This window comes from Myxocyprinus asiaticus, chromosome 23 (genome assembly GCF_019703515.2).
Source record: "Myxocyprinus asiaticus isolate MX2 ecotype Aquarium Trade chromosome 23, UBuf_Myxa_2, whole genome shotgun sequence".
Classification (NCBI taxonomy): Eukaryota; Metazoa; Chordata; class Actinopteri; order Cypriniformes; family Catostomidae; genus Myxocyprinus; species Myxocyprinus asiaticus.
In genome coordinates, this window is record NC_059366.1 from 13,710,512 (window position 1) to 13,726,364 (window position 15,853).

At 35.3% G+C, this 15,853-nt stretch overlaps 1 pseudogene; it reads left to right on the forward strand.

The window, feature by feature from the left end:
* The first annotated feature begins 951 nt into the window (after nt 1–951).
* On the forward strand, nt 952–14,787 carry LOC127414318 (pancreatic triacylglycerol lipase-like; annotated as a pseudogene).
* Nucleotides 14,788–15,853: the final 1,066 nt, after the last annotated feature.

Below are 15,853 nucleotides of genomic sequence, written 5' to 3' on the forward strand. Positions count from 1 at the left end.
ACTTTGTTGTAGGCGAAGATGCATTTCCGATGCAAATAGGGCAAAACAAAGACGGGCGATGGCCTAAATGAATTGAAATCACTTCCTAACCTTTATTAAGATATACTGTATCCAACATTGATTATTGCTCATGGATTTCAAATACTGTCAAATGTGCAAGTCTGAAACAGTTCTAAAGTATTTACTCATGAAAACACTATTGTGTTTCTACAGACGATGCACATCCGGCAAAACATTTGGACACTTGATAGAGCTGTTGACCTCACCCATCTGGCCTACAATACACCAGACACCTTTTATAAACCAGTACTTGCACAGGCATCTTGCAGAGACAAAAATACCTTGAGGTTGTTTTCAAATAGGATTATCTTGGGTTGGTTTGAGAACCACTTGCTAAGTGGCCATTTAGGTATCTCATCTTGTAAAAATTACAGCCTACGCCTCAGTTGTTTTATTTTAATTTACTCTTGACCATTTGCAAATAATCGGGTTTATGTGCATGTACACCTTCATTACGACAGATTCTTACAATAACAGAGAGATAATTAAGCCATCCAACTTTATCTGGTTGGCTTCAATGATTTAAGCCTACTGGCGCCAAATGCGAATGAGTCCCATGTTTAAGAATTCTAACTGGTGGAGACAATCAATTCTTGAAATTGTGAGTAATAAAATCATAATTAGTTAATGTTTGAGTCACGTACATCTCTTTTAATTATGATGCTCTCGATTTTATTAGTTAATAAATATCTGAGGACAATATTCAGAGAGAGCGAGTTGGCTTAATGCACTCTGCTGTCATCTACTGGTAATGACATTTAATGCACCTCTGTGGAAATGATCATTTCATCCTTTAGCCTTTGGTTCACTAGACTTTGATGAAAACTTGCCAAAACAGCAATAAAACTAATTCATACACACAAATTATTTAAAAATTCCATTTTCTGCACTATGGACTTTGACCCCTGGCCTGACTATTCAACAATATCAGGTCTGTCAATTATCAACAAAACATATTAACTGTGATTATTTAATATATTCAAAATTTTCTGCAATTGATCATTCCTTTGTAGCTCCAAAAAGCACATAAAGGCAGCATAAAAGTAATCCACCTGACTCCAGTGGTTAAATCAATGTCTTTTAAAGTGATCCAATTAGTTGTGGGTGAGAACAGACCAAAATATAATCCCTTTTTCACTATAAATCTTGACAGCATTCTCCTTGGTGATTGTGATTTCAAGCTTGATTATACTTCCTATAGCGCCATCTAGCACTCCGCGCATGCATCAAGCACTAGGAAGTCTAATCGAGCTTGAAATCATCATCGTGCATAGAGACTGCATGGCAAGATCTACAGTGAAAAAGGAGTTTTATTTTGGTCTATTCTCATCCAAAACTGATTGGATCGCTTCATGAGATAGGGATTAAACCACTGGAGTCTTATGGATTACTTTTAAGATGCCTTTATGTGCTTTTTGTAGCTTCAAAGTTCTGGCCACCATTCACTTGCATTGTATGGACCTACAGAGCTGAAATATTCTTCTAAAAATCTTTTGTGTGTGTGTGTGTGTGTGTGTTCTACATAAGAAAGAAAGTCATACACATCTGGGATGGCATTAGAGTGAGTAAATGATGAGAGAATTTTCATTTTTGGGTGAACAGTTCCTTTAAGATCCTTCAAGCATGTTAAGATGTAGTGTTTCATAAACTATAGAGTATTTGATAAATAGTTTGAAGCCTCAGTTTCATAATATTTCTTAAAGAATATATTATCATTACCTTGCAGTTTCTCGTTGATTTATATTTTGAAATGTTACCCTTCATTTTTAGGCTAACAATGCAGTGCATATCAGAGTGGGTCACCATCTGCTCAGCCCCTCACCTGGGCTTTCCTCACCCCTCTCAATTTGTGGGCCCCACAGCTTAAAAGGAGCCCAAACTAACAAAGCTTGGCATCATCAAAGTAGGTGCTTTTTTGGGAAATATGTTAACAGTATTTAAGCTTTAGTTTCTTTTGATAGATAAAATTGTTCTTTTGTTTCAGATGTGGCTGCAGGACTTGTGAGCCCCTTTGTTGGAGCAGCATACATTAAGTCACACATGGATTAATGTTTTTCATTTCTGACATTTAGTTAGTAGTATAGGCTATAAATAGATCCTTTAATGGTTATTTTCATTTTATCAGGTGAGGTACAGTATGCTATAAAAACCTGGGGTGTTTCTCTGATGTAGTACCATGGGGAGACACTATTGAAAGACCTATATCCAAGTTACTGTGGAGCCCTGAGAAGATTGGTACCTGCTTCCTCCTCCTCACACGAGAAAGTCTAGACAACTATCAGGCAAGCAGAACTCTCAAATGCTGTCTGTTTTGTTACAACTGTAGAAAAGTCAAATATATATATGTTATGCATTTTTTTTAACGCTCCCATTGTTAGGAATTTTTAGCAGATAGGCAATTTATCGCAACATCCAATTACAAGCCAACCAGAAAGACCCAATTTATAATCCACGGATATACTGACAAAGGAGATAAGAACTGGCTTGTTGACATGTATAAGGTATATGCATTGTTTAAAAATGGTTCATGTTGGACAGGGTGGACTGGGAGTAGTGCTTTCAAATCCTTTGCACTCTTTTGGCATGCAGCTCATGTTGACAGCTGAAGACGTGAACTGTATATGCGTGGACTGGGAAACTGGTGGGTGGACACTCTACACAAAGGCAGCCAATAACATCAGAGTGGTTGGAGATCAGGTGGCACACATGATCTCAATATTTAAGGCAAGTTGAAACAAGAAATCCTTATAATTACCTCAGATGGATATATGGTTACATGTTGAATGATGAAATTGTACCACCAAATGAATTACCACCTTGTTTTCACCTTTAAAACAGGTAGAATAAAGTCTCACAACAGACCACAACAGACACCGTTTAGATCACAACATCTGCCATCAGAGTGGAAACTCACACAGGCAGTAAACAGTACATCACTCAAGGTCACAGGTACCATTTAGAGGCCTCACACACAGCTTACATTGGCTTACATTACAAGTATGCTGTAAGGTATTAAAGTACTCTTAAATCTTTCTGACCATCCAGAGAAATTTCATTTAATGCAAACAGTCAATGTTATGCTATGTTATGCAATGTTATGTTATGCTATGTTACGGGAACCTACAATTACATTGTAAATTAGGTTTTTCAGCAAAACATAAATAGTTAAGCTGAATAGTAAAAATTATGAAAAACAAAACAGTTTTATTAAGATACAAAAGTACTCTTAAATCTCCTTTAACCATCCAAAGACATTTCATTTAATGCAAACAGGCAATATATTATATTATATTATATTATATTATCAATGATGAAACAGAAAACAATTCATGAAACTGCAAAAAAATGTAAAAGGTATAATGTAAAAATGCGAAATCTTTGTTTTGGCTAACAGATACTGTAAATAGCAAATTTTATAAAATTACAATATTTAAAACACGTGATAACCTGCCATTTATGAGAAATGCTTGTCCTGAGAACTATCATTTGGTACAAATTATGGGATGAAATTAGTCTCACAATTATTTACTAATGTATGCACATTTATCCATAAATTTGATAAATGTCGTAAATGTTTTATTTTTGCCTCACAGGACAGTTTTAATCAGATGCCAGAAAATGTCCACATCATTGGGCACAGTCTGGGGGCAAACTGTGCTGGAGAGTTTGGACATAGGACACCATGATTGGGCCGAATCACAGGTGTCCAGTCAAGTTAGGGTTTAAGTTAATACATTTTAAGATGTGATTGTTTGTTTGTTTAGTTCAGTGTTCTCACATTGCATTTGGCCATGTAACATTTTACACAATGCTTTGTGGTGTACTTGTGAGGATTTGTCTCCTCCTAGGCTTGGATCCCACTGAGCCTTACTTTCCTGAACTTGTCCGCTTGGACCCTTCAGATGCCAAGTTTGTTGATGCCCTGTGACATGCACAGAAGTGGGGCAGCAGGGGCGTTCACAAATCTAAAGGTGCCCTTCTGGTCTTCCAGAAAAAGGGGACACATTTTAATAATTAAATTAAAATACTTGAAACAAAATTAAAATCTCATAATAAGCTCACAATAACAGTGATAATGTGTTATTATTTGTAAATCGCAGGCGTATTAAAGAAAATTAAGCGGAGTTGCCTTTAACAGCGCGAGCAACAGCAGATCGGGGGCAGATTCTAATCGCAAGTGATCCTCCCTATGCCCTACTCACTACAAAGTGCAGAGCCCTTGAAGGAGAATTCCTATTTCATGATACTGACATGGTACTTTAAAAAATACCATGGTTTTACTATGACACATGTCAAAAACATGGGGTTATCACAGACCATGTCTGAAAATAAATAAATAAACAAGTGTAATATCATGTTGCTTTTTGTGAGAAATATAACAGAATGGGCTATTATATGTGATAAAGGGGGAAAAAATGAAAAATGATATATAATATGTAAGCATATAATACACGAAAAATGCTTAAATACTCAAAAAGCAAAGAAATTAGTTAAATATATATTATTATCCCTCATTCAAAAAAAATGTCCACCCCTGTCCATGCTAAGGTCTCTGTACATCACTGTTGATGCCTTTCACACATATTCACTCCCCATCATCCCTTATATTGATGCTATGAAGTGATAATGCGTTTATTCTTGTTTTTAATTGTATGCAATGTGTTGCACACGTAAGCTTTGAGATTGGTCTGAAAAGTCAGCAATACAATCACAAAGTTAAAAAATAAACAGATTGTTGTGCTGTTTATTTATTTTGTTAAAACTAATGTGTATTAAAATTATAAAAACCAAGTTCTATGATTTACTTGAAAAAGAAATGAAGAAAGTGTGTGTGTTGGAGGTAACATTTTCTTACAGGTCTAGGAATGACCAAAACTCTTGGGCACATTGACTTCTACCCCAGTGGAGTAGAGCACATGCCTGGCTGTGAAAAAAATATAATTTCGCAAATAGTGGATATTACAGTAACAGTATTTGGGAAGGTGAGACATCATTTATGATATACATGGTTACAAAACAGAACAGGAAAAAAAGATCTTAACAATACAGTAGGTAATATTTCATATTAGCATTCATTTACTTTATCAAATCAACCTTTGGTTCTGTAGCTTGAAGAATTAGACACATGTCACGCAGTGTTATTGTTGCTGACGGCACGCTGCACAAGTTTTTGTAGCTTGCTAGCCTGCTTAGCATTGCTTATTCTTATTCTTATACGCTCATCGTTTTATCCTTTGCCATTTTACCTCGTGCTTCGTGTTTTTCGGCTTTTCTACTGTTTCATCTGTGTGTATTATACCGCACGCACCCGTTTTTCCGTTTCTCTACATCTCATATCTCGACTGCGTGCATTTGTTTTCTCCACTGTGTTTTACACGGAATACTCACTGCTCAAGAACAACCATAACAACAACAACAACAACAAACAATTGAGGTAAGTCATGGCATGCTCATGTTATTGCTTCCTGCCACATGTTTACTATAGCTTCTTCCATCAGCAGTGAGGGATTCACATGTGATAAATGTAAGGAATTAGTCAGGCTGACGGAGAAGGTTAATGAGTTCAAGGCACGCATCCGAACACTAGTGGAGGTCAGTGAGAAAGAGAAGCCGGTAGATACTGTTTCAGATGCGGGTAGAACAGCGAGCAACACACACACTTTGGTTCAGGCTCTAGAGCCCCCGCAGCAGGGCATTTGTGTGACGTCTCAGCAGCATACTCGCTCAGCAAAGCGACACCACTCTCCCATTTCTTTTAGGGTTTCCAATCAATTCTCCCCACACAGTGATGCCCCCACTGAGATTTATTTACATTTAAATTTATTCATTTGGCAGATGCTTTTATCCAAAGCGACTTACAAAAGAGGAATCATGTTGAAAGAGCCCTAATAATTGGTGATTCTCTTGTAAGGAACGTGGAAATAGAGACTCCAGCCAACATTGTTAAATGCATTTCGGCATCTGACATCAGATCAAATTTACAGGTGCTGGCTAATGCTAAATGTAGATTGTTATTCATGTTGGCACTAATGATGTCTGGCTGCGCCAGTCAGAGATCACTAATGATAATGCTAAAGAAAAAAAACAATGTTAGGCACTGTAATATGCTCGGGCCCCCTCCCTACTCATCGTGGTGACGAGGTTTATAGTAGATTAGTCACTGAACGGCTGGATGTCTGAGAGTTGTCCGGAGAATAGCATAGGATTCATAGACAATTGGAAGAGTTTTCGGGGTAGACCTGAGCTGCTAAAGAGAGACGGACTCCATCCCTCCAGGGAAGGTGCCGCTCTCCTCTCTAGTAATTTGGTATGTGTAAATGAGGAATTGTCAAATCAAACAAATGTTAAGTATGGAGTGCCACAGGGATCAGTTTTAGGGCCTCTACTTTTCTCCTTATACAAGCTTCCCTTGGGAGATAATATCAGGAATCATGGAATAAGTTTCCACTGTAATGCCGGCGATACCCAACTTTATATTTCTTCTAAACCCAATGAAAATTCACAATTCTCCAAATTAGCAGAGTGTATCAATGAAATGGCTCCTAAACTATGGAGTAGTCTTCCTAACACTGTTCGGGATGCAGACACACTCACTATTTAGCCAGGCATAAACCTAATTTATCCATCAACTCACAATTAGGCTGCTTTAGTTAGGTCTGCCGGAACCAGAAACATCCATCATGATCTATAACTCTGCATAAAATTGAATGGCATCTACGCTAATATTATTCTATTTGTTTCCATGACTATTTGTTTCCATGTTCTAATTGATTCATATCCCGAGGTTACCAGAGCCTGCCAGATCCAGCTCAGTTCCTGCTTTGTGTCAGACTCCACTGCTACGTGTCGCTGAGAGATGACGACAAACTATAGCCGGTGCTAGCCAGACATCACTTCAGTTTTTTGACTTCAGAGGATGAACTGATGCCAACTCCAACTGTAAGACATGGGATACTTCATATGCCACTGCCTGAATCTTGGATTTAGGATGGACCCCACCGAACCTCACTGAAATGACCTGCCGGTTGAACTGCGATGCATCTCATTGATCTCTGCTTGCATCACCTTTGTTTATTGATGGATTACACTCTTGAAATTGAATACAAACTCTATCATATAATTGCCAAATAAAAAGCCTTCATCAGCCAACTAACAAAGGACAATGCATCTATGTGAAATTCTGCAGTTAATCCAGAATGGACTTCAAAGACATTAGTCATTAATTTTAAAGTTCATAAAAAATCTTTTCTTTTTATTTTTAAAACACTGGACCTTAATGCTTAATTTACAAATTTAAAACCATGACTTGCAGTGCACACAAATAACTAATATTGGCATTATATTCATGTTGTTTAGCCAGAGGGAAACTGGCCCCCACAGTGAGCCTGGTTTCTCCCAAGGTTATTTTTCTACATTAACCAACATCTTATGGAGCATTCGGCTTGCTCACAGGGGTTCTAAATACAATTATTATTTAATTATTTAATTTCTATACACAATTTACAATCATATTTAATCAAACCACACAATGATCACTGTAAGACATTATAGATATTAGTTACATTGTTTTTTTTTTTTTTTTTAATGCATGATTTCCTGTAAAGCTGCTTTGAAATTATGTGTGTTGTGAAAAGCGCAATATACAAATAAAATGACTTGACTTGACTTCTCCAGTATTTTATAATATTAATTAGTATGGCATATACACTAACCCTAACATTATGTTTGCCATTAAGTTTGACAGCGTTGGGTGTAATGTGATTGCAAGGTAATAAGTTACTCTAATCAAATTACTTTTTAGTTAAAAAGGAGTGTAACACATTTTATTTTCAATTCTTGTAATTTGATTAAAGTTACTGATTTTCAGTACGGTAACTAAGTAACTTAAAAGCAGCCTGATCTCTTGAATGAAATGAAATTTTGTGGTTATTACATTTATCGCAGCAGTTCATAGCTGAAGTGTCCCCTGAGGAGTGCTAAAAGCCAGTCAAATGTTCTCCCCCAAAATATGTGGTTTTTAAGGTTAATGCTCTATGGAGTTTTAAATGAACAAAACCTATACCCCTAACCTAATACTTTAATGTAAGCCTGACCAATAGTGTCATAAAAAAACAAATGTGAAATTACAGAGTATTAACCTTAAAAACCACATCTGTTTTTCTAGCTTTAAATAAACAAAACTAACATCCCTACCCTAAACCCTACACCTAAACCAAACAGACAGTGTGATAAAAACAGATGTGAGATGAAAAATGCAATAGCTGAAGCAACCAATTATACACTTTTGGCTCATGTGTTGACTTTGCTGGACCTGTACCCCGGTCTTCTGCGTTCAAAGTCCAATGCAACACCAGTTCAGCTACTGCTCAACTTAGTCACTTTGGAGTAATCTTGTAAATGTAGTTGCTTATGCACAGTAATGGAAGCTTTAAAATGTATTGTCTTTCAAATTATCTGTTAAAGAACAAGTGTTTTGATGTCATTCAGTGAGTAACAGGGTAAAAGACACATTTTGTGAAGTGTTAATAAGAAGACGTTTTACTCATGATTTGTGTGAAAGTGAATTATACTCGTTGTTGTTGTTGTGCCTCTTGTGTTCATTTCACCAGAACACTGCTGTGATGGATAGAAAAACGGCACGTAAAACTCGTTTAGCAAAAATGTGGCTATAGTTACGTGATTCCAAGAGACCAGGTTGCTTAAAAGGTAAAGAAACATAAAAGTTAAGTAATTAGTAATGTGATTACTTTTTCGATGATTACAATTTCCAGAGAAGTAATTTGTAGGGAATAACTTTTTGAGTACTGACCAAATACTGTAGCTAGATCACTATCATGCAGGGTCAGAAATGATTTGGGGCAAAAACACCACCAAACGTGACAAAAAATGGCCTTGAAATTCAAAATGTGCAATGAATTGCTCATTCTATAAATTCAAAATATTTAGATATTTTCTGATAGATAATTTATGCCTGGATATACATATTGTATAGAATATGAGTTTGATATGCTAATTAATTTTATAGGTATCATCTAATTAATCAGATTCAGAATTCAGTTTAATGAATTGATTAAATTTATTTGACCCAGTGTGTTTTGTATGGTTAGAAAAAGAATGCCCTCATTAAGGTAAAAAATGCCCTTGAAAATCATCACCAGGAAGCAAATATTGCCCCTTTATGAAGAAGATAATATCTGATTCTGCTGTCATGCAATTATGTATGTAACAGTGACTTACTGAATAATTTTTACCAAAACACCAGGGCATCATTGTGTTTTCTAGAGCTGTAGAATTGGATAAGCTCCATTCCAAAAAAAGACAGCAGGTTTCTTTTGAAATCAGCTTGAGTGGTGCAGTGGTTGGGGGTGAGGGGTGATATCATGGCTCAAGTGGCAACATTTGTGCAATTCCAGCGGGGTTTGGATGGGAAGCCACAGCTGAATCTGTTCTGTTTTATCCAGTCAATGAGGAAGATTGAAGGAGCCAAAGTCGCATAGCTGGAGCTATTAGACGCATGGTGGCTAACTCATGCTGTGAGAAAACAAGACAAATCCCTGTGACCCTTTTCTCTGATCCATCTTCCTCGTTTTCATTCATCCCTTCATTCTACTTATCACTTTCTCCCTCTGTAATCTTGTACTCTTTTTCCAGGTACTTGTGACATTGTTGCCTGCAACCATCAGAGAGCCTATAAGTACTACAGTGACAGCATCCTAAACCCCAAAGGGTTTATGGGATACTGTTGCCCTGACAAAGACATGTTTGAGTCTGTAAGTGGGATTTTATCTAGGCCTTGAAAGTACAAACCAAGCAGAGGATGTTTGTAAGTTGTTAGATAATATATGAGAGTCCTCGGGTTTAAATGTGACTCAGGATTTAAAGGGATATTTCATCCAAAAATGGTTTACTCGCCCTCTTGTTCCAAACACATACATTAATGACTTTCTGGTAACACTTTACTGTAATGTTCTCTTTGTTAAGTGTTTATAAAGGGATTCATTAATGACTAATAAGTCATTTACAAATGCATGATAATAATTTATCATTGATATGTGGTTATAACATGAAAAATGCAATTTTCACACAATGCTTGCCAAATAGTAAGCATTTTAACTTACATGTTATAAATGCTTAATAAATAGATTTGTTCATACACACAATAATCAAAAACATGACCTAATTCATGATTTGTCAATGCAGCAAAAATAGATTATTAAAGTGAGATTTAAAGGAGGGATCTTGTCATTTAGCTAAAGTCTGCTTTGTGTTTATATTAATTACTGTAATTTCTTGAATCACTTGTGTCGTTACTTTATTTCTCATATCGATGTCAAAAGCAGGGTTGGGAGGGTTACTTTTGAAATGTATCCCACTGCAGATTACAGAATACATGCTGTAAAATGTAATTTGTAACGTATTCCGTTAGATTACTCAAGGTCAGTAACGTATTCTAAATACTTTGGATTACTTCTTCAGCACTGGTAGATTTTTTTTCACTTGTTTTGACTATAAAAACTCTGCCAGTACAGTAAGACAAAATACATGTTAAAAATACATTCTCTGAAAAACCTAAATATCTTATGCAATGTTGTTTCTAAAACAAGATCAATCAAATTGATCTTGTTTTAAGGATTTGTAGATATTTTTACAGGAAAACAATACAAAAAATAATCATCAAGAATACGATTTTTGCCCTAATATCAAAGGTCTTACTAGAAAAAAGAAATTATGATCCAACGTGAATTTTCTTGATAAAAAAATATGATTGTGTCTGGTAACGTGCATGTAAAATGGCTAGAAATAGCATTTTAGCTTAGCGTAAAGCTGACAATTTACACAAGGTTTATTCCTATTTCTTCTGCTCCAAACTTACTTCAAACTTACTTCTCTGTCTGCTCGTATGAATGTAACACATCATAAGAAAGTGTTTCACCGCTGTTCAAATGCACTTTGGATCGCATCATTTATATGTATAAATGTTTTCCATCTGAAAGGACTAAATATTAAATGAAACAAATGACAATAAAATGCAAAGTAATCTCTTCAAATTACTTTTTGAATGTAACTGTATTCTAATTACCAATGATTTAAATTGTATCTGTAGTGGAATACAGTTACTTATATTTTGTATTTTAAATACATAATCCCGTTACATGTATCCCGTTACTCCCCAACCCTGGTCAAAAGAAACTTACCTAGTCCTAGTTCCCTAAAGTCCTCCGTAAAAACAGTTTTCGGGACTTCATGCTTATTCACAGCATTTATCATATAATGATGACCATTAAACAATACAAATTTCTATGTACATGTTTCTAAATCTGCTGCACATAAAATTGACAAACTCAGCTGACAAAAAAATCACTTTGTCGGCATGTGAATGTTCACTACAGTTGTGGATGGTTTCATGGGAATCCATTGTTTCAATTTAAAATGTTCTTGCCATGAAAATTTGCGTTTGGTATGCAAAAGCCTTAATGTTGGTAACTCCTTAATCAATTCTTCATATGTGTCCACTTTGCCTACACTATAGCCTATAGCCATTTTCAAAGGTTATTTATGTTGTATAAGTGTTATTGTTAATCATTTATGTCATGTGAGGTAAAATGTCTCATTGTTTGGCAAGTATTGTATGAAAGTCTCCATTTTTATTCATGTTGTTATAACTGCATATCAGTGACATACAATGCATTTGTAAATGGCTTGGGTGAACGATTCCCTTAAGATGTAGGCAGTTCATAGTAAAAAATTAAAAATAAAACTTGAGAAAGCTTTAAAAGGGGGTGGTTGAACTGGGGACTTGAAGGACCACATGCTGTCGCACAAGACACTGATATGGCTGTGAACTCTTTCTATTGTTTTAGAAGTTGATTTGCTGAGACTGGTCTGGGCAAAGGCCCAGTGGATGGGTTTCTGCTGTGGCCACTGACAGGGGGACCGTTTCTACAGCTGTCCCTGTTAATTATACTGTTATCCCCAGTTTGGGTGGCGTCCCAATCAAACTGTGGAGTAGGCAAAGAGCATGAATTCTTCACATGGAACAATATCTCCCTTCTTGCTCCTCTCATAAATGCCTTTGGGTGTTATTCCCTCATCTAGCTCACACCCAATAATAAACTCACCCATAAACTCTGCTGTTCCCACACTGTAAAGCACGGTGAACTGTCATCCTTCCCTTTGAATTTGTAGTGTGCTAATCAAAGATACATGAGAGATACAGACATCTGAGAGATGGGTAAATATTAAAAACCCTCTGTGTATTCTCTCTGTGGCAACTGGCTATTTATTATGTTACACTGGCACTTACAACGCCTTCAAAAACTATTTAGACCTCTTCACTTTTTTTGTGTTTTACTGTATTTCAAAAAGTGATTGATCTTTTCTTTATCGTCTATCGTCTTGTCTATCAATATAGAAAACTACATAATGAAAAGTGAAAGTGTTATTTGGTTATTGTTTTACTCTTTACCAAATTTTTATTTAAAACACTGAAATTTCTATTTTAAATATGTTAATAGCTCAGAGTCTTCATGAGTTTGCTTCTGATGTCTTACATACTTGGACTTGGGCAGCTTCAGTCATTTAGTCAAGCAGATCCATTCAAGCTCTGGCTGACTAAATGGGGTGTGGCTTTTCTATGGATTTCAAGTCTGGACTATTCAAGGTTGGGCCATTCAATCACATTCAAAGACTTGTCTCAAACTCCAGATTTGCTTTGTCTGTTTGTTGTCTTGTATAGCCTTTTGACTTTAAAGTCTGGTCCGCATTGCAAATTTTTCTAGCCAAGTACAGTTGGACATTTTTGTGCATGTTCATCTGAAATTGATTACACCATAATAATATATCAGCATGAAAAAAATACACACAAAAAACGACTGAAATAATGGTGTTTTGTGATCAGAATGTCATAAGTAATAAGTTCTGATAATACACTGAAAACCCAAAAAAGTTTAACTTTACTCAGTTGATTGAGTAAACTCGCTCCCTCAACTGAACTGAGTAATTAAGTTCACTTAACTTGGTGATCATATAGAATAAACTTAACTATTTAAGTAATGGTAACTATGCAAGTAGACTTAACACAGATCTGCTATTTAAATGTTTTTATTCTACTTAATGATTTTAATTGAATGGACTCAAATTAGTTCATACAATAACACAGCTTAAATAATGAAGATTATAACTGATTCTGTGCCAATCATTGAATAAACTTAATTCTCCACAGAAATGCATAGACGCCTGCACTTAAGTTGCACATGCACAAGGTGAACTAAAATAGAATTAACATGGTCCAAGTTAACCAAATGGGACACAGATCACCCTAATGGTGTCATCACACAAAACAACTACTTGCAACAAGACAACATAAATAATGCTACAAAAGAGCTTAAACCTCTATGAATTCTTAATAAGAACTATTTAAATGCCCCCATGTGTTCCCTTTGACCAAAGAAACATAATTAAATAATTAAAACATGATGCATTATGGATATTCCCCATAGCCTCATTTTGTTGTTTGGGTTATTAACACTTAAAATCTCAAGTCTATGGATTTTTAAGAAAAATAAGTTGAAGGAACATAGATATTTGAGTTATGAGACCACATCTTGACATTTCAAATAAAGTTTCATTAAGCTTGATTTTTCCAGTAATGAACATTAGGGTTTACAGTGTATCAAGGGACTCACCACATATTTTTAGAAGTCCAAACCAAGATTTATAGGTGTATAGGCCACAAAAGTCCAAATAGAGAAAATATACCAAAATAATGCTGCTTACCTTAAACAAAACTCAATCTTTAAAATTGATGCCACCACCTGACAAACTTTGGCAAATCCAGTCATTAGTTCTTCTTCAAAAGGAAGAGCATCATGTTGCCGCATTGGCATTTAGCCCAGAAAAGCTCAACAAAATGAATTTTTGATTCTCCAGACCAGATACATTTTTTTCATGCTCTCATAGTTGTATTCTGTTCTTTAAAAATAAAATTCTGTAATGTATTTTTCATGACCCACATGACCAAGGCAAGAGTGGTGTTAAACGTCTTGCATTTGACAAAAATGAAGACCAACCAATGTTCTCCTACGAACCTGAAAAAAATTAGGAAAAGTACAGTATGAATATCCTAATTGGAATCCCTATATACAAGATGATCAGTCTGGCGCACGACTTTCTCTCACATTTTACGCATAAAGTTCTGAGCATATTATTAAGACTGACTGAATGTATGAATAGAACTGAAAGAACTGCACAGTCATTCATTTGATATGGAACAGATACCTACTGTGTTTTAATACAGTATTTTACAGTTTCATAGCTCTCACATAATTTTCTCATTATTTTGAATCTGTTTCTTAGAGACGCTGCTTCCCGTGTACTGACGGTGAATGTCCTTTTATGAGCCATTATGCCAACAGATTTACAGTGCCTAATGAGATGGCACCATGGCACAGGTGAAATATTAGCTACCTCAACACAGGCAACACTTAACCATTCTCCCCTATGTATCTGATAGCCTTTTCAAATACCCTTCTAAGAATGCACAACAGATGCATTTTCATTAGTGGTCTCAAGAGACTACCTTCATGGAGAGTGTTTTCTGGCTGTGGATCTGTTGGTGTGCCGATATATGTATCGGGCAATGCGGGCGATCTCCGGACGGTGAGAGATGAGGTTGTGGGGGTGCTGGGATGTCTCTCCAGACTGCATTGCCTTCTAAAGACTGGATGAACTAAAATTCAATAGGTTGAGGTGGATGGTAGCTAAATTGGATTTATACATTTTTTTTTTTCTGAAAAAAAGAAAAAGAAAAAGTTATCAGAATAGGCTAGTCTCTAAATCTTTTACCATTCATGCCATTTGTTCTGTTTACGTTTCATATATCTAAGACTATTCAAGATAAAGGTTGCTCTTGGATGGATGAATAAATATATGGATGCTGATGTGGAAAATGTACAAGAAACTCTGACAAAATAAATAAAAAAAAAGTGTAAAACTGCAAAGACCTGCAAGCAAAGATCACAATTTGGGCCACACATTCAGGTTTGCTTAGTTATTTCAGTTAAATATACTACTACTACTAATAATAAATATGATAGAAAAATAAATATTGTAATAAAATTGTAATGTATATTGTTTTATAAAAAATTTCTGCTAACACTTTACAACAAGGTTTTATTTGTTAACATTTTTAAATGCATTAGGTATTATGAACTAACAACAAACCATTTTTTATGAATATATTTATTCAATTTTTTTTCTAAATGCATTTTCAACTTATAAAAATAGAATAGTTCATTGTAAGTATGTTAGAGTTCATAGTGCATTAACTAATGTTAATGTATACAACTTTCCATTTCAAAAATGAAATAGTATATTTTGAAATCAACTTTAACAAAGATTAATTAAAGGAATGTTCCGGGTTCAATATAAGTTAAGCTCATTCGACAGCATTTGTCGAATAATATTGATTTCCACAAAAATTTATTTTGACTCGTCCCTCCTTTTCTTAAAAAAAATAAAATAATAAAAAAAATAAAAAAATAAAAAAATAAAGAAAAAGAAGCAAAACTTGAGGTTACATTGAAGCACTTACAATAGAAGTGAATGGGGCCAATTTTTGGAGGGTTTAAACACAGAAATGTGAAGCATATAATTTTATTAAAGCTCTTACATTAATTCTTGTTAAAACTTTTGTATAATTTGAGCTGTAAAGTTGTTTAAATTGTCATTTTTACAGTCGTTTTAGGGTTTGTTGGCATTACATCGTCATGGCAACAAAGCTGCAAAATTCGCT